Source organism: Schistocerca americana, chromosome 6 (assembly GCF_021461395.2).
Source record: "Schistocerca americana isolate TAMUIC-IGC-003095 chromosome 6, iqSchAmer2.1, whole genome shotgun sequence".
Classification (NCBI taxonomy): domain Eukaryota; kingdom Metazoa; phylum Arthropoda; class Insecta; order Orthoptera; family Acrididae; genus Schistocerca; species Schistocerca americana.
In genome coordinates this window covers 213298125-213319111 of record NC_060124.1, presented here as the reverse complement: position 1 = coordinate 213319111, position 20987 = coordinate 213298125, and the positions used below count along the sequence as shown (strand labels likewise).

Below are 20987 nucleotides of genomic sequence, written 5' to 3'. Positions count from 1 at the left end.
GCTCTTCAGGTGAATCACAGTTTTGCTGCATTACATCGACGGACACTCCACAAACGCCGTCATCGAGATGAACGGCGACTCGACAATCATAACGCGCCACTGACGCAGGTTGGTGGCTGTAGTATTATGCTATGGGAGACATTCAAATGTTCAAATGTGTATGAATTCCTGAGGGACCAAACTGCTAGGATCCTCGGTTCCTAGACTTACACAGTACTTAAACTAACTTATGCTAAGAACAACACACACACCCGTGCCCGAGGGAGGACTCGAACCTCCGGCGGGAGGGGCCGCGCAAACCGTGACATGGCACCTCAAACCGCATGGCCACGCCGCGGGGCCGGGAAACATTCTCCTGCGCTTGAGCGGGACCTATAATAATCGAAGACACGCTGACAGCTGCGGACCACCTGCATCAAAAAATGGTTCAAATGGCTCTGAGCACTATGGGACTTAACATCTATGGTCATCAGTCCCCTAGAACTTAGAACTACTTAAACCTAACTAACCTAAGGACAGCACACAACACCCAGCCATCACGAGGCAGAGAAAATCCCTGACCCCGCCGGGAATCGAACCCGGGAACCCGGGCGTGGGAAGCGAGAACGCTACCGCACAACCACGAGATGCGGGCCACCTGCATCCTTGATGTCTTCCCCGACGGCGAAGTCATCTTTCAAAAGTTTAAGTGTCCTTGTCTCGGAGCCAGAACCGCGCTACAGTGGTCTGAGGCGGATTATAGCGAACTTACGATCATATCTGAGCGACCAAATTCGCCTAATGCAAATCCTGTGGAACCCACCTGGGTCGCTATCGGGCGCCATCACCGCATACGCAAATCAGCGGCCCGTTTTTTTACGCGAATTACATGACATGTGTCGACGCACATGTAATACCACATACCACCACCAACATTCCAACAAACTGTCGGATCCCTGATACGAAGAGTAAGTGACGTATATCGTTACAAAGCTACACTACCGGCCATTAAGATTTCTACACCAAGAAGAAATGCAGATGATAAACGGGTATTCATTTGGACAAATATATTAGACTTGAACTGACATGTGATTACATTTTCACGCAATTTGGGTGCATAAATCCTGAGAAATCAGTACCCAGAACAACCACCTCTGGCCGTAATAACGGCCTTGATATGCCTGGGGATTGAGTAAAACAGAGCTTGGATGGCGTGTACAGGTACAGCTGCCCATGCAGCTTCAACACGATACCACAGTTCATCAAGAGTAGTGAGTGACGTATTGTGACGAGCCAATTGCTCGGCCACCATTGACCAGACGTTTTCAATTAGTGAGAGATCCGGAGAATGTGCTGGGCAGGACAGCATTCGAACATTTTCTGTATCCAGAAAGGCCCGTACAGGACCTGCAACCTGCGATCGTGCATTGTCCTGCTGAAATGTAGGGTTTCGCAGGGGTCGAATGAAGGGTAGAGCCACGGGTCTTAACACATCTGAAATGTAACGTCCACTGTTCAAAGTGCCGTCAATGTGAACAAGAGGTGACTGAGACATGTAACCAATGGCACCCCATACCATCACGCCGGGTATACGTCAGCATGGCGATGACGAATACACGCTTCCAATGTGCGTTCACCGCGATATCGCCAAACACCGGTGCGACCATCATGATGCTGTAAACAGAACCTGGATTCATCCGAGAAAATGACGTTTTGCCAGTCGTGCACGCAGGTTCGTCGTTGAGTACACCATCGCAGGCGCTCCTGTTTGATGCAGCGTCCACGGTAACCGCAGCCATGGTCTTCCGAGCTGATAGGCCATGCTGCTGCAAACGTCGTCGAACTGTTGGTGCAGATGTCTTGCAAACGTCCCCAGCTGCTGACTCGGGGATCGAGACGTGGCTGCACGATCCGTTACAGCCATGCGGATAAGATGCCTGTCATCTCGACTGCTAGCGATACGGGGCCGTTGGGATCCACCACAGCGTTTCGTATTATACTGTTTAACCCACCGATTCCATATTCTACTAACAATCATTGGATCTCGAGCAACGCGAGCAGCAATGTCGCGATACGATAAACCGCAATCGCGATAGGCTACAATCCGACCTTTATCAAAGTCGGAAACGTGATGGTACGCATTTCTCCTCCTTACACGAAGCATCACAACAACGTTTCACCAGGCAACGCCGGTCAACTGCTGTTTGTGTATGAGCAATCGGTTGGAAACTTTCCTCATGCCAGCACGTTGTAGGTGTCGCCACCGGCGCCAACATTGTGTGAATGGTCTGAAAACCTAATCGTTTGCATATCACAGCATCTTCTTCCTGTCTGTTGAATTTCGCGTCTGTAGCACATCATCTTCGTGGTGTAGCAATTTTAATGGCCAGTAGTGTATTAAACAGGTGATCTTAATGTTTTGTCGCATTCTTGTCTAGCGGAGTCATTACAAGTGGACGATCGTTCGGAGAATGGGGAAGAAGGCAGGCAGGGCCGGAACCGTGGCTGCAGTCCCGAACACCTGTCGAGGGGATGTGTTGGTGCGTCGTCTCCACCTCTCTACGGCCGGCCGCTACGGACAGCTCGGCGCGATGCGACGCGTCGTCGGAATTCCGGCTTGTCGGCACCACAGCCGCAGCCGGCACCTGTGATGGCTGCGTCACGTGTCGCGCGGCGCACGTACGCCCACAATTACGCTAATCCAATTGGCGGCGGCGGGGCCGAAGCCAGCGCGCCGGCCATTACGGGCGTTTAGCGCCACGCGGAGGCACGCGGCCCGCCCAGCCTGGGCCCAGCTGGCTACGTGCCGAGGACGACGCCGGCCGGCTGAGGCGTTCTCATATCTCTTCGGTTCCTCCACTGTTCTCTCGACGGTTCCCTGGGCGATTTCAGCCCAGCACAGTGACACAGACTCTCTGTTTGAGCACTAATGTCCTCAATGATTTACCACTGTCAGCCTCGATTTCCTATCCTTTGGCAATCTCTTCATCTAACTGTAGCATTTTGTAACTTCGGTTACTTGTTGTACTAATTTCAATCTTTGTCCTCCTCTACAAATTTTGCCTTGCAGGTGTTGTAGTGCGAACAGTGTACCGCTATGCCCAGAAAATTCGAGGCACAGTGTACACAGCCAACCTACAAAACGCCGCTCACACTAAGGCGGGTACACACTAGCCCATCGAAGGGCAACAAACAGGCACCAACCGCTTAGTTGGCTGAGATCTGTTCAGTGTGTATGGGCGCAAAGTTGGAGCCACCTGCTCCAACCGCTTCGTTGGCCAAGATCTGTTTAATGTGTATGGGCAGTAAATTGGAGCCCACTGCTCCAATCGCTTTGTTGGCCGAAATCTGTTTAGTGTTTAAGGGTGGCAAATTGGAGCCAAACGCTCAAACTGGTTCGTTGGCCAAGATCTGTTTAGTGTTTACAGGTGGTAAATTGGGGCCAACCGCTCCAACCGCTTATTTGGTTGGTCGAGATCTGCTTAGCGTGTATGGGCGGCAAATTGGAGTTAACCACTCCAACTAATGTAGGACCACTCTATCAAATGGAGACATAAAATTCCGCTTTAAAAATAAAAAGTTTGTTACGGGAAATAACTGACACTTTCCGTCGACACTGGGGTTAGCGTGAAAGACAGGGTGGGCAGTATCTGTTTGGTCCGACTTGTAATGGTACTTGAATTACGTAACCATTACGACACCTCACCTGAACCTCTCGATACCAGTAATATTCTACTGTGTTTCTGTAAAGTAGTTGACATATTTCTGAGACAACATTCAGATTTGATTTCATTAATGTAGAGATACTTTGATACATCGATTGTTTATGTTGCAATGATATTATTTTTATGTGTATTCTTTCTTTTGTCACTATGATCTTTGACGTACTTGTAACTCTGATTTTTGGGCGCGTAAGCGGTTATTAGTTAGTTAGTTAGTTAGTTAGAGAGTCGGACCTTGAGAAAGTCAAGTCTTGGACTTCATGTTGGAAAGACGCATAACGTAATCAGCTTATAAAATGTGAACTTTCAACAGTGAGGAAAATGTTTTCAAGTATGTTTTGTATTGTGAAGTGATGTTTTGTGTGTTACGTGATATTGCAGCAAAAGTAATAAAAAAGAAGTGTAACTTAAATTCGGAGTGCTGATTACTTTTTTACATCACCATTGTCCTGCAAAAGTGTAATCTTCAAGAATGGTTTGTGAAGCGCATCTACAAAACTTTTGAATATAGCAGAATAAAACCTAGGCCTCTTTGCATCCGAGCTTGGAATCATCACCACCTAGATTTTCGACGATTGAGCCATGATTTTACAACGAGACCAGCGTGGGAAACACGAAATGATGAGTGCCTAGTTTATTCATTATTACATGAAATGACTTGATTAACTGTGTTCTAATGACACCTGCCACATAATAACTTTGTTGTTGCCCGAAAATGCAGTATTTAGCAGCGTGAGCAACACCACAATGATTATTAAATTTTGACCTTTGTTGTAGTAGGGTTATTAGAGACTCCAGCTACACATTGCAATAACGAAATTACGAATATCTGCCAAAACACCATAGAGAATGCGCCTAATGACTCTTAGGAGGGGACACCCTGTTCATATGATGGTGGAAGAAATGAAGATGCTTGATCGGTGGTGAGAATAGTTCAGGAGAATTCGTTGTTGAAAATGCAAAGGCTACAATTGTGTATTATAGAGCATCGAGGAAAACATGTTACCCGAAAATTTCAGTTGCAGAACGGCTATGACATAAAATGATGAAATGTCCCTGCTCCTCGTTTCGCCCCCCTAGGAATTTCCGGTTTCCACAGTTGGTCACAAATGTTTAGCTGCGCATGAATGCGTGACCTCATTCCATTGTTTTGTTTAGAGAATTCGTTCTGTGCAACACGCTTGGCATCCGTATACGAGAAAATTCAACTGTCTCTGCTGAGGCGAGTTAGCGCAAGTCAGATTAACAGCATTCCTACTGTAAGGATTTATTTGTGTTCAGATATTGGGCTATATTTCTCTTGTGTGTTGTAGCTTCTGGTATGTAATCGCTACAACCAAAGGTCTGGCCTATGTTGCTGTAGAGGCCATTAAAATAAATCTGGGGACTTTCTTAATTTCATCCCAGGGACGAAATTTCGAGCTGTTATTTAAAGTTCATTTTACTTCTATTGATAAAGGCTACTTTACTTTATTCATATGGGAAAACACAAGCGGGGAGAAATGGATTCGTCGCATGAAACGCTTGGTTTGTTATCACGAAATGTGCTCGTCATCTACACATGTATGCAAATTCATGTGTGATACATCTTTAGAAAACTAAAACTAATTTGCAGGCACTGTTGATTTATGGCCTTGAAGTGATTTATAATAAAGAAAGTATCGGCCAACTTGAGGCTAGAAAAAAATACAATTAAAATAATTGCGTTTCCGGGAATTGTTACGGGGGGACGAAATTAAGAGCACTTCGTATTTCCGCTTTTGTATAGTTAACCTTTATGTCAAATACTGGCTTTAATATGTTATAACAATTGAACTGTAAGTTGCCTACAAGTGGAGGACAAATTCAGGAACATATACACCAATTTGTAGCATTTTTCATAACCTTTCAGGGCTTCTGCAGCCGCTAACGAGCTAAGGAAATTTTGGGGCCCCTACTTTATAGGTGATTTATTTTGGCAGGAAATGACTCTGATAATGGTATTTTTTACTCCGTCAAACAATCAGCTTAACACAATACGGAAAGTATTACCCGAGAAATGTCACTGTTCTTTCCACCGTGTTGTCTATGGTCTTCTGTTGCAGCCTAATTGCGGTCTGAACTTTGTATATTGAGTACATTTACACGCCCGTTAGAGTCTCACACAGACGTTCTACAACACTTGGTAAATTTTGTAGTAGCTCAATGCAAGACAAACCAACGGCCTTGCCGCAGTGCGCTCAGCCCTTGTGAGGCAAACTGAGGAGCTACTTGATTGAGAAGTAGCGGCTCCGGTCTCGGAAAATGACCTATGGCCGGGAGAGCGGTGTGCTGACCACATGCCCCTCCATATCCGCATCCAGTGACGCCTGTGGGCTAAGGGTGACACGGCGGCCAGTCGCGACCTTTGGGCCTTCATGACCTGTGTGGGAGGAGTTTAGTTTCAACGCAAGACAAGATTCAAAATTAAAGTACACCTTTGAGAGCTGTCAACTGTTCCGTGTACGCATAATAAGAATTTTTGGTGTATCGCCTGTCTCTTAACAAAGATTGTGGACTTTCCAGGAATCCGAAACAGAGGCGGAAACGCGCTGAAATGGGCGATGGCACGAAAGCCGAGGACACCTCGTTTAAGAGAGTCGCAGCGAAGAGACAGGCCAGGTCGGCAGCTCGCCAGTTCGCTTTTTTCCAGAAAATTACTGAAGTTATTAACTGTGGAATGTAGTTAATTAATATAGCCCGATCACGCGAAGCGGCACGGTGCTCTTAACTTCTTTTTCCCCGGCTGCGTAACACGGCACGTAAGGAAAAGAGAGGAAAAAGGAGTTTGTAACTGCGACCGCCCCGCGTCCCGCATGGCCGAAGGGCTCATTACCGCGTCGGCTGGGGGCTAATGGTTGACAGTAAGGGCGTGCGGACGACGGTAGCGCCCGGCGACGGCAGCGGTGCTTCGCGGGGTTACAAGGCCGGGGCAGCTGTGACGAGAGGCCTCAGCGATCGGGTTCGAGGTACAGCATCAGAAGCCGCAGTAATTACTTTCCTGATCTGATCGGTGCTGGTATGAGTCATGTAGGCAAAAGTTAGGACAGCTCAAACCAGGCCTGTGCACATAAAAAAAAAAACAAATCCGCCTCCTTCGTCCCAACCAGTACTTCGCACCGCTCCCTCTTATCCACTTCTGGCACACGAACAGATAAATCTCCCTCTTGTTTCAATTGTCGTATGCCCTGACTCTAAGGATGGTGCAAATGGCTTTAAGCACTATGGGACTTAAAATCTGAGGTCATCAGTCCCCTAGAACCTAATTAAGCTAAGGACATGACACACATCCATGCCCGAGGCAGGATTCGAACCGGCGACCGTAGCAGTCGCTGACACTACTGAGTATAGAGACTGCAACGAAGAGAAGATTTAGGTTTATCATTCTGTCCGTATTGGAGTTACAACGAGCTGAGTTTTGGGATGGCGATGTGCGCATACTCACTTGGTGGTATTATCGCGAACACAAGTTCTGAAAGTGCAGTGGATTGGCGGAGCTGTCATTTGCACTCTGGTGATTCATGTGAAAAAGTTTCCGACGTGATCATGGCCTCACGACGGGTGTAACATAATTGGAACGTGAAGTTGGAGCTAGACGCCTGGGACACACCATTTCGGAAAATGTTAGGCAGTTCTGTAGTTCGAGACCAACAGTGTCAAAAGTTTGTCGATAATACCAAATTTCAAGCATTACTTCTCACCACAGACAACGCGGTGACGACAGCAGCGGCGTTACCGTAGTCAGTGCTAACATACAAGCAACAGTGCGTGAGAATAACCGCAGAAATCAATGTGGAACGTGCAACGAACGTATCCGTTTGGACAGTGTGGCGAAATCTGCCGTTATTGGATTATGACTGCAGACGACCGACGAGGGTGCCTTTGCTAACAGCACGATATCTCCTGCAGCTGCTATCCTGGGCTCGTGGCCATATTGGTTGGATCCTAGACGACTGGAAAATGTAGGCCTGGTCAGATGAGGCCAGATTTCAGCTCGTAAGAGACGATGGTAGGGTTCGGGTGTGACGCAGCCCCCACGAAGTTATGGACCCAAGTTGCCAACAGGGCACTGTGCAAACTGGAGGTGGCTCCATAATGGTGTAGGCTATATTTACATAGAATGGACTGGAAATCGCTATGTTCGGTTACTTCGAGGCCATTTGCAGCCATTCATGGACTTCATGTTCCCAAACAACGATGCTATTTTTGTGGATGACAATGCGCCATGCCACCGTGGCACAGTTGTTCGCAACTCGCTTGGAGAGCATTCTGGACAATTCGAGCGAATGATTTGTCACACAGATCGCTCGAAATTATCACATCAAAGGCTTATGGGACGTAATTGAGAGGTCAGTTCGTGCACAAAATATTGGACGCCTATAGAGGCAGCATAGCTCAATATTTGTGCAAGGGACTTCCAGTGATTATTTGAGTCCATGCCACGCCAGGTTGCTGCATTACATCGGCAGAAAGGAGCTCCGACACGATAGTAAGAGGTATCCCGAGACTTCTGTATTGCGGAAATTAGGCCAACGGCCTTGCCACTGTGGTAACACCGGTTCCCGTCATATCGCCGAAGTTAAGCGCTGTCGGGCTGGGCTAGCACTTGGATGGGTGACCATCCGGTCTGCCGAGCGCTGTTGGCAAGTGGAGTGCACTCAGCCCTTGTGAGGCAAACTGAGGAGCCACTTGATTGAGAAGTAGCGGCTCCGGTCTCGGAAACTGACATAGCCCGGGAGAGCGGTGTGCTGACCTCATGCTTCTCCATATCCGCACCCAGTGACGCCTGTGGGCTGAGGACGACACGGCGGCCGGTAGGTACCTTTCGGCCTTCGTGGCCTGTTCGGGAGGAGTTTAGCTTTTTCTTTACTCTATTACGGAAGAGGCACGTGTTCGGACTCAACGAGGATTAGGGTGCGAGGTATCAGGGCATTGGTGGGGCTCGGGGAACAACTCAGTTATGCTCTTTCCACAGTACCCATCGTGTCTGAAGTCAGTTTATGTTAATGACGGAATTCCTCTGAGGACTGACTGCTGCTTCTTCTGAAAGTAAATCAAGTTTTTTAAACACTGCGCCACTTCGTACAGCCAAAACGTCGTTTTGTATTGAACAATACTGTCTACATGACTTAATGTACGAATTTATTTATTACTTAAAAACATGAGACATGCGAAATATCATCAAACTTCAAGCAGAATGTAATAAATCTAATTCCAAAGATGGCAGGTGGAGACAGCTTTGGAATATTACAGAACTGTCAGTTTAATAAGTCATGGTTGCAATACATCGTCACGAATTATTTGCAGACGAAAGGAACAACCGATAATACAGCCCTCGGGCAGAATGTGTTTTAGTCTTGGAATAAATGCAGCAGCACGCGAGGCCATAATGAACCTACGACATGTCTTAGAAGATACGTCAAAGAAAGACAAACCTACATTTACAGCATTTGTAAATTTAGAGAAGACTTTTGACATTGTTGACTAGAATAAACTCTTGAAAATTCTGAGGCTAGCAAAAGACGAATACAGACTGCAATTATACCAGTACAAGTAAAGGAAGCAGTAGTTAAGGAGTGAGACAGGGTTGAAGGCTGTTTACCATGCTGTTTAATCTGTACACTGAGCAGACAGTAAAGGAAACCAAGGAGAAATTGGGAAAGAGGACACATGATCAGAGAGAAGAAATAAAAATTCTGAGATTTGCTGATGACATTGTAATTCAGTCTGAGACAAGAATGGATTTGGAAGATCAGGTGAACGGACTGGATAGTGTCTTGAAAAGAACAATAAGATGACTAGCAACAACAGTGAAAAAAAAAAAAAAAGCAATGGAATCTAGTCGAATTATATCAGATGATGCTAAGGAATTGGATTAGAGTATAAGACATTAAAAATAGTAGATGCGATGTGGTCTTCGGGCACAAAAGTAAGTGACAGAGAGCGATGTAGAGATGATATAAAATGCAAGCTGATGACAGCAAGGAAAGTGTTTCTGGGGGAGAGAAATTTGTCAACATCGAATATATATTTCAGTGTTAGATCTATTCTGAAGGCAGTTGTCTTAAGCGTAGTACTTGGTTTTATGTTTCACTTTTCTCGACAACATAGATCATAAACAAAATAAATTGTTAATATTATTTAGTTACTTTTGGCGCGCGGAAGATATATAATTTTTATCTGCTACAAACTGTCGGCAAATGGACAGACGCAGATAGTTTCATAAATTTTCGTACTCGGGTTCCCACGTAATCGGACTTATTTAGTTTCATAATCCAAACAAGGTCTTTTACTCAAATATGTCGACCCAAATATTATGCCACTTTTACAGCCCCGTTTTGGAGAAGTGGAAACTTTACCTGACGAAAGCAATGTAAACGTCCTGGACAGTTTTAACGTAAAAGGATTTGTCATTAAAAGGGGAATTATCTTACAGGTCAATCAGGGGGCACATAGGCAGGGGGCTTTTGACCGAAACGGCAAAGGGGCTCGAAAACAGCTGTAAGAGCGGTGGAACCTTCAACACACTAAAAAAAATGGCCTTGTAATTCTTTCAAGGCCACAACGAATTCTTCAGACCTCGTGTTTTCATTAATGGCTTTAAGTTTATGGAACTGGACCGTGTTTGTCGGAATGTTTCCCTTCCGTAATGCGATTTTCTTTTCAAATACATTCGCACCAAATTAGAGAGACGTTGTTTCTCACCTTACAATGTCTTCGTGTGGGCAGTGAGCAGTAAGAGTATATAAAAGTCTCCAATCCATTCTGGATGTTCTAATTATTTCCTTCACAAATTCAACGATAGCGAGTTTTAAATCGAATAATCGTTCCAGCAATGCCCCTTGATTTAACCAACGTACTTCGGTAATATATAATGTCTCCATGCTCTTCGTTCAGTTCCTTCGAAAACTGTTTCAACTGACAGTGTAATAATGCTTTTGACTTTAGATATTTTGCTTTTCGTACCACCAGTTTCTTCAGTGCGGCATGCGTGCAAATTTAGCGCAAAGCGCTTCTTGAAGACCAATTAATCTCGCCTGTCGACAGCTGTAATTTTCTATTCTTTCATTGTGAACTAAATCTTTAACTTCTTTCCGTGTGGTATTGTGACATCGTTTCATAGAATATTTGCAGTGCCCATTGCTTATGCGACTGTATAATATATACTGGGAAAAGTCCTCCCTCTCTTCTGTCATTCCCATTCACTTACAGAGGGCCGGCCGGATTGGCCGTGCGGCTCTAGGCGCTACAGTCTGGAAACTGGCGACCGCTACGGTCGCAGGTTCGAATCCTGCCTCCGGCATGGATGTGTGTGATGTCCTAAGGTTAGTTAGGTTTAATTAGTTCTAATTTCTAGGCGACTGATGACCTCAGAAGCTAAGTCGCTTAGTGCTCAGAGCCATTTGAACCATTTAGCCACTTAGAGAGGCTTGTGACGATACATCGCTAGACTGCCTCTTTTTGAGCAAACATCCACTGGACCTACGAACGATCTTCATACCACAAACAACGAAGAGTAGACAGTGCTGACACCACGGTCCTGCCGAACTGAAGAGAATTGTGGCAGCAGAAAATGTCACACCGCAGTACTAAACGAAATGTCGCGCTGTACCGAGTATTTACGAAAAGAAACGAAGCAGGCCGAGTCATGGCCCGCAAGCAGCCTAAACACCTCGCTCTGGCACGCTGTGGCCTGCCCTCCTATAGAAGATTGATGAAGTTTTGGTGTGTACATCGGATAACTAATGAAGAGGCACTAACTCGAACTGGGAAGTAAAGTAATTAATGGAACAACTTGACTAAAATAAGGGATCGGTTGCTAGAACACATCCGGAGACCTCAAGGGAACGTCAGCTTGAGAACTTCAACTTGGTAATGGAGGAAACCGCAGAGTGAGATTATAGTAAGCGGGCTCCTATGTATAGGTATAATCTGCTGTACTTACTCAGAGACGCGTGCACAGAACGGACTACCGTGGAGAGCTGCATTGAAGTGAAAACCACAACAACATTATAGACTTGTTTTGGGTACAGCGACAATCAGATCCAAAACTTAGAACTTACGAGCCACAATTCAGTGTCAGTTGCAATAAAATGTAATAAATAAAGAAGTACATTAAGCGACATACATGGTATTATTGCCAAAAAAAATGCATTATGAACGCAGGTTCATTCGAGAAATTTGTATACCTCATTAACAAAAAGTAGACGAATATTGTCGTGTATGGCAAGTATTTGCAAAGTGTTTAAACTCCTGGTTTGGCTGTTTGTGTTTATAAAGAGGAAATCAGAGGATAAACAAGGAGTAAGGGACGGGGGAGAGGGAAGGGGGTGATGTAGCCTTAGGTGAAGGCTTAAAAGTGATGATTGAAGAGTGGAAATGGAAAACTTTCTAAGTGCCATTTTTTCACATAAGGCGTTCGGTGTTCTGTTGAATGCCCCTAGAATTGATTTAAATGCCAAACTATGAAGAAAACCTTTCAGACATGCTTTAGTACAAGGAGCTTCGTCTTTGTCCCAAGCTGCGCTTCCCTCTAGAGATCCAAAATTTAAAAGATAAGAGAAGTGGTTTTTGTTGACTACAGTTACACTACTCAAAAATTTGACGCTGTATATCTATATTTATATTATTAAAAATAGAACGTGGTGCCTCAGTATTAAACTCACTCGGAACAAATCCTTTCTTCCTGTTAATTTACTGAGACAATGTCCGTGTCCAAAATACAAACTTATTGTTTCAAAGAAGAAAGCAGCAACCAACCACTATCGATAATGCTATTTATTTACACAAATAGCGCCGTTACCGGTTTCGAACCGACAGGTTCATCTTCAGACGGCTGTAGCCAACAACTAATGTAAACAACAACAAATTATACTACTATATAAAGACGAGTCGTAGTTTAAAATTGCTACCAAAAATCTCTAAAAGTACTTGATCGATTCACTTCAGAACATTCGGACGGACACAGGCTATATGTTTTTCAACTATATATAAAATATAAATATGTATTTTATATGTAAAGGGGAAACGTTGTAACCAAAAGCCTCAAAAAGTTCTTGACCAATTTACTTTAAATTTTTACACGATGCTCTAATAAACTTCGGATGGAACAGACTTGATATTTTTTAAATTTGTATAATATGGTGAGGCGATGGACAAAGATGAGGGGGAGGGGGGGGGGAGATGGATAAAGAGAGCGAGGAGAAAGAGAATAGGACGTATGTCCAGTTACCATAGGCCTACATGTTTAACTGGTGAGAAGTATTATCGGGTTTGCTAGCGTAATATAAAGGTGAAGAGCCTTCCGAAGGTGAATCTGTTGTCTCGAAACCGTAACGGGGCTATTTGTGTAAATAAACAGCATTATTAACAGTGGGTGGTTGCAAGAATGAAGTTGTAAAAAATGTCTTATTTGCACTTAAGTGCTTATTGGTTTCCTGGCACGGCACTTAAAACGTCCTTAATAAAGTTTTAATTTTCTTACTTGTATCATTATTCTTTTGTGATGATCTGATTATTCTGCGGTATCAGATTACCTTCTCAATTTTTTGTATACAAATCAGTTATGTACAAACAGAGATACATTGTTTTTATTCATTCTGTTGACAAATGTCAGATTTCGCACTCTTCAGTTGTCGATCGACTTTTCCCAACCAAGCACGCGGCTTAGAGCACGCGAAATGCAAATGGTAATCTACTACTCATTAATCTTCGTTTGCTCCATTATACCAAATTGGGTTTCGTAGAATTATGTGGATGACTTGCATCAATACGTAACGACAAAAACTGCTCCTGCATGTTGTGCAGTCTAATGACGCCTTGTGTCAAACCCTCGCATTAGCTCAAGGTTGCAAATTTTCCTCTGTGGAAGAAACAGAGCTTGTTTCTTTCTTTATCAATACCCAACCGCCAGGTTGCCACAGAATGGCCTTAAAAACTACCACCAACGGCAGTATCGTAAATATCCGCTGCACGACTGGGCCCCCAGCTCCCCAAGTGTGCCCCTGTTCTCATAGGCAGGTTGCTATGTAACTATATTTAATTCCCCGCTTTTTTCGTAAGTAAAAGATTGGTTGCTACTAATCGCACTGGACCTAATCGATTTATATAGAAAGAAGCCCTTTGTTCTTCGTAATCTAAATTTTCGAGTAATAAAAGTGGGTTATGATATAACAGCAAAAATTTTCGGCTACGTCTACTTGAATTTACTCGTCAACCGTTTCACTGTTTTTTACAGTACTTTATCAGCTTTGTTCCTGTGATTCGATAGGTCGCATTCGGTTTGCCTTGAATAAATACACTTGCTGTAGCTGGGATTTACAGTCATAAAAAACTTTTTGAAGGACATGATCTTTACGCAAGTGACTGTTACAAGTTTTTATTACACGCTATTGCAATTACGGCCTTAGGCCATTATCAAGTGATATTACGGCTTTAAGCCATGTCAACGTAACGTAAGCTGACACAACGACATACAAATGTGTCGTTGTAGCCTATCCAGTTTACGGTTTATCGTATCGCGACATTGCTGCTTGCTTTGGTCGAGATCCAATGACTGTTGGCAAAATATGGAATCGGTGGGTTCAGGAGAGTAATAAGGAACGCCGTGCTGTATCCCAACGGCCTCGTCTCACTAGCAGTCGAGATGACAGGCACCTTATCCGCATTGCTGTAACGGATCGTGCAGCCACGTCTCGATCCCTGAGTCAACAGATGGGGACGTTTGCAAGACAACAACCATCTGCACGACCAGTTCCGCGACGTTTGCAGCAGCATGGACTATCAGCTCGGAGACCATGGCTGCAGTTACCTTTGACGCTGCATCACAGACAGGAGCGCCTGCGATGGTGTACTCAACGACGAACCTGGATGCATGAATGGCAAAACGTCATTTTTTCGGATGAATCCAGGTTCTGTTTACAACATCATTATGGTCGCATCCATGTTTGGCGACATCGCGGTGTACGCACATTGGAAGCGTGTATTCGTCATCGCCATAATGGCGTATCACCCGGCGTGATGGTATGGGGTGCCTTTGGTTACACGTCTCGATCACCTCTTGTTCGCATTCACGGCACTTTGTACAGTGGACGTTACATTTCAGATGTGTTACAAGCCGTGGCTTTACCCTTCATTCGATCCCTGCGAAACCCTACATTTCAGCAGGATAATGCACGACCGCATGTTGCAGGTCCTGTACGGGCTTTTCTGGATACAGAAAATGTCCGACTGCTACCCTGACCAGCACATTCTCCAGATCTCTCACTAACTGAAAACGTTTGGTCAATGGTGGCCGAGCAACTGGCTCTTCACAATATGCCAGTCACTACTCTTGATGAACTGTGGTATTGTGTTGAAGCTGCATGGGAAGCTGTCCCTGTACACGCCATCCAAGCTCTGTTTGACTCAATGCCCAGGCGTATCAAGGCCGTTATTACGGCCAGAGGTGGTTGTTCTGAGTACTGATTTCTCAGGATCTATGCACCCAAATTGCGTGAAAATGCAATCACATGTCATTTCTAGTATAATGTATTTGTCCAATGAATACCCGTTTATCATCTGCATTTCTTCTTGGTGTAGCAATTTTAATGGCCAGTAGTGTAGTTACTGGCTGTCCGCTGGAGACGGTTGCTGGCTCTCGTAGGACCTGTAGTGCCACGTGCTGTGACGTACGCGCCGCGGCCTGCCTGTCTCGTGGGCCTCGCCATTAGAAGAAGCATCGTACTTCCCAGCTCGGGTAGACTTCTCTCTGTCTCTCTCCCTCTCTCTCTCTCTCTCTCTCTCTCTCTCTCTCTCTCTCTCTCTCTCCCCCCACATCCTCAGCGACACGGACCATGACGCGTGGCGGAGTGTCCGCGCAAGAAGCGCGTCTTTCGGCGCAGAATTATCGGCCCCGCCGTAACGTGTAATTTTGCAGCGAGTCCGAGGAAAATGAGCGCGGCCGAGTGTGCCGTGGTACGAATCGTGGTGGCAAATCAGGTCCCGCTAGCCGCGGAACCAAAGTCGGCGGCCGTCCGCGCTCGGAAAATTGGGGCGTGGCTGCGAGCCGAGCCAGCCCGCGGGCGTCCCGTCTTGTCTCTGTCCGTCCTGTCTTGTTCTGTTTCCGCTGACCCGACCTCCTTCCCCATCCCATACCACAGGTCATTACTCTGCTGTGCAATCCAGATCCTTACTTGCCAGTGTGGCGTAACTGCATGGCGTGTGTTTATTACCGAGCGTTCTTCAAAGCTGGCACGGCACAGCATGTGCCGGGGTTTTAACCTTCATGCGCTCGCGCTAGAAATTGTCACGCGAGCGCTCGCGCTGGCGGTCGGCCGACCGCCCGAGAGTTTTCATCAATCTCTTGAGCTTTTCCGTTTTTAAAGGTCATATTTCCATGAAATATCGACATAGGATATCTCACACAATATTGCAAACACATTTGTAATCAAAATTATTTGATTAACAATAAAATATACAATGCAATACAAAAAGGAAGCCAAATACCCAAATGAAATATAAGAACATTTTTTTAATTGTAATGGTTTGGGACTATATAACGTAATACAAAAAGACTAGAATTATTCACTGTCTTAACTCGTCACAAGAAGAGCTAATTTTGCTTTGAAAAAAGAATTTTTGATTGAAAACATTACAAAAATTTTTGTCAGATGAAAAATGCTGATCAGTCTGTAGCCATTTCATTTTCGTTTTGAGGCTGACAACAATTATTGCACGTAAGTGTCGTGGTTGAATGTCTTCCACATTCACCGCTTTCTCGCTTTGTTTTTATGATCTTTTTTGAGTCACACAAATAACATATTCCTCTCCTTGTAGGGGTTGATACAGCTGGATAAACTACGTCACTCTCTCTGTAATTTTCCAAAAATACTACCAAATCTTTTGGTAAATGCTTCAATTTAGTTCTTTCTTTCAGGTTTTCGCTCATCAGTTCCAAAGATAACGGATGTAAGAATTGTCTTCTCGTTTTTTCTTTCATATTACCTGTGTTGAATTGAAAAATGCGTAACGAATTTATTCCTGCCAAGTCAAGTAAGCGGAAAAATATACATGCAGGCCACCTTTGTGTTCTTCTTGATGTTGAAATTCTGGAGCACATGCACATTCACTAGAGAATTGGAAGAGTCTATAAAATTGAGGAATTATAGGTTTTTTTTTTTTTTTGTTTTTGGGCGCACGACAGCAAGGTCTTCAGCGAATTATAGTGGAATTACAAAAAGAAATACTTACATTTCGAAGTAGACGAGTAGAACAAAGTCTCGTAAGCGCTTGCAAGGCGGTCAACTGACCGCCGAACGTTTTCGGACCTATTTGAACTTGTCCTGAGAGGCAGAGAGGTACGACTTGGACGAACTTTGAGCAGCATCTGTCGGAAAAAGGTGCAGCTAGAGAATACATGTCCCTCCCGCCGCCTCGTTACCTTTGTGGAGTAAGTATGACGCGAAATTGTAAAAATGCGGTCACTTCACCACCCGCGCGAGCGCGTGAAGGTTGAATTAGAACCAGCAACCTTTTCGGATCCGCACGCATAACGATAAGCATCTACCGCAGGACGACTTGTCTGGCTTAGTGGTAATAAGTTATATAAACACACCTTTTTTGTGAGTGTTGACACTGTACCAGAATCTCTACAGTAGTTCCTGAGATTAGCCTTCAGATACAGACGGAAAAACATGGCTAGGAACTTCATAACAGGTATAGTTGTACACTGCCTGACAAAAGAAGTGAAGCACACAGAAGCGGAAAGAGCGAATGATATGACACTTCACGCTCTGAGAGAGTGTGTGATGTTGTTCGAGTGATTATAATATCGAGTTAAATTTGCAAAGAATGTGGCAGTACTGTGGGGCACACAGACTTAAAACTGGCAAAAAATGGGTCTTATTCGGATATCCAGAATCACACACTAACATAGTGAGAGGTGAATATAGGAATGGCTGGGGAAATACCTGCCGACTATATAATAACTCCTTGGCCGGCCGAAGTGGCCGTGCGGTTAAAGGCGCTGCAGTGTGGAACCGCAAGACCGCTACCGTCGCAGGTTCGAATCCTGCCTCGGGCATGGATGTTTGTGATGTCCTTAGGTTAGTTAGGTTTAACTAGTTCTAAGTTCTAGGGGACTAATGACCTCAGCAGTTGAGTCCCATAGTGCTCAGAGCCATATAATAACTCCCAACTGCTTTGACAAGCCTTACAACATAATAATTGGAAGTAGGGAGCAGTGGGAAAAAACAGTTCGACACCGTACGGAGGACATCGTTCGGTTCACCGATGGGTCGAAAACAGACCAAGGCAGGGGTGTACGGGGTTCAGCCAAGACTGGACAGCATCATGTCACTAGGAAAAGTAGCCTCTGTATTCCAAGCTGAAATTACTGCAGTCAGGGCATGTGTGGAGTAGAATATGCCTAGGTGCTACAATGACCGTAGCATCTATTGAGACAGCCAGGCAGCCCTGAAATCATTGGCAGCTCCTGCAACAAGAGCTAAGATTGTTGCAGATTTCCACAGGGCTCCGGTATAGCTAGGGGAAGCAATAGGGTAAACCTAGTGTGGGTCCCTGGCCACTCAGAGATCTGTGGCAATGAACAAGCCAGTAGATTGGCTAGGATGGGGGCAACAACTCCATTTATTGAACCGGAACCTGTCCTGACAATCACCAAGGCTATGATCAAATTGGAACTACGGAAATGGCTTAGGAAACAGCACGTAGGATATTTTACCAAGGTCCATAAACAAAAACATGGTAAGGTAAGGATGCCAAAGTCATGTTTTAACAGAAGCTCTGTAAGCCTGGGATTGAACAGGAAAGAGATCAAACTCATGACTGGACTGATGACCGGCCATGGGAAATTCAAAAAACACCTACACACAATGGGTATAACGGAAAAGGACTCTGAATGTAGGATCTGTGATAAGGGTGAAGAAACTGCATCACACCTTGTAAGTAGGCTGTTTATGTTTTCTTATTGGCAACGTCACGCAGCGCTCAATATGAAAATAACTGGCTGTGCTGTGTGCAGTCTGTGGCTAGTTTGCATTGTTGTAATACTCGCCATTGTAGTGTTGGGCAGCGGCAGCTGGATGTGAACAGCGCGTAGCGTTGCGCAGTTGGAGGTGAGCCGCCAGCAGTGGTGGATGTGAGGAGAGAGATGGCGGAGTTTTGTAATTTTTCATGAACTGCTTTATTTATATATGATGATATCAAGGTAAGTACATTGTTTGTTCTCTATTAATATCTTTCATTTGCTAACTATCCCTATCAGTAGTTAGTGCCTTCAGTAGTTTGAATCTTTTATTTAGCTGGCAGTAGTGGCGCTCGCTGTATTGCAGTAGCTTGAGCAGCGAAGATTTTTGTGAGGTAAGTGATTTGTGAAAGGTATAGTTTAATGTTAGTCAGGGCCATTCTTTTGTAGGGAATTTTGAAAGTCAGATTGCGTTGCGCTAACAAAATATTGTGTGTCAGGTTAAGCACAGTCGTGTATAATATTGTTCTAAGGGGAAGTTTCAACCTGATCTTCGAATGCAAGGCATTGGAGAGTAAAAGATACAGAATCTTCGGGACAACTAGACCTGAAGAAATTGTGTCTAACAAAGAACTGGTAGAGCGACTCCTTGCACTATTTAAGGGCACTGGTTGGCTTTACTAGATATACAGGGAGCGATACCGCACAATGAACCTAGTTTCGGTGCGGGCAGTGGCGGGTCAGACCTAAGCTGTTTTAGCTTCCCTGTTAAAATCAATCAATAAATCAATCAACCAGCCCAATTATCACTTTCACGTACCACTTCCTCTGGTCTCGTTGGATTAGGCTGGGAAAGATATCGTAAAGCTGTTGTACCCCCTCCTGAGGCAAACTGGGCTCAACTATTGTGAATGGCACTTGACATCCGGATAGTAGCACTAGGATGGAGTTTAAGTCCAAGATGGTCCCACACATGTTCTGTCGAGGACACATCTGGAGAAATCGCTGGCCAGGAGCGTACCTCAGACTCGTGCAGAGTGTTTGTAAGGACATGTGCCATATGTGGACGAGCGTTGTCCTGTTGAAAAGATCACCACTATGCTGCTGCTTGAGAGGTAACACCTGAGGAAGCAGAATGTTCGCAACGTACTGTTTCGCCATGAGTTCCCTCAGTCACTACCATTTGTGACCTGAAGTCATACCCGATGAGTCCCCACACGATGAGACCATGAGTAACACTGCCGCGCGGGGTAGCCACGCGTCCTAGGGCGCCTTGTCACGGTCCGTGCGGCTCCCCCCGTTGGAGGTTCGAGTCCTTCCTCGGGCATGGATGTGTGTGTGTTGTTCATAGCGTAAGTTAGTTTAAGTTAGGTTAAGTATAAGTTAGGTAAGCTTAGCGACTGATGACCTAAGTAGTTTGGTCCCATAAAACCTTACCACAAATTTACCAGTAACACAGCGTGCCTCTCCAAAACATTGGAAGACGACGGTCATCCAGGATAGTGCAGACCCGCGGTTTGTTGCTGAGCACAGTGTGACGATTTTCATCAGCAGTCCTTGTTTTCGCTCACTGCGCTTCTCCAAACGCAGCCGGTTCAGTTGTGGCGTTACCAACGCATGGGACGGTAATTCCCTAGCCCCACCACTGAGCGAGGTGGTGCAGTAGTTAGCACACTGGACTCGCGTTCGGGAGGACAACGGCTTAAACCCACCTCTGGCCATCGTGATTCATGTTTTCCGTAATTTCCCTAAATCGCTTCGGGCGAGTGCAGGGATGGTTACTTTGAAAGGGTATGGCCGACTTTCTTCTCCCCTAATCTGATGGGACCGATGACCTCGATGTTTGTTCCTCTCCCCCAAATCAACCAACCAACCAACCAACTAACCTAGTCCGACCGCTACTAGATTTCGAGTAACGGTGCGGGATGATACAGAATGTCGCAAGGAGTTCGTTACTTGTTCTCAGATGGCAGGCACAGATGTGTTTGTGCATAGTATGGCGACCCTCCCTTATGGAGGCCAGACGAGGTCGACTGGAACACTATCGACGAGTATGCCTGCCCCCACGTCCCATGCAGCCCAGCATCGGGCTACCGTCACATCTCAGCGCCCCACAAATCTGGATATCGGTCGATTCGACCAGCCGGCCAAATGGAGACCCACAATGAGGCCCCTGTCACTGTACGTGGCAGCTTCACAGCGATCGCTCGACATCAGACTTACGCACTGGTGTCCATTCTACCTGTCACAGAGAATTGCGACACTAATCGTTCATATACCCGCCGATGGTAAGTACATGCGCG

The 20987-nt window shown here is 45.4% G+C and overlaps 1 protein-coding gene and 1 pseudogene across 1 annotated transcript in view; one reads left to right on the top strand and one right to left on the bottom strand.

Moving 5' to 3' along the window:
• LOC124619521 (transcription factor AP-2-beta) overlaps positions 1-20987 on the bottom strand; it is a 336149-nt gene that overhangs the window by 260877 nt on the left and 54285 nt on the right. The gene's annotated exons all lie outside the window — the stretch shown is intronic.
• On the top strand, positions 8248-8365 carry LOC124621015 (annotated as a pseudogene).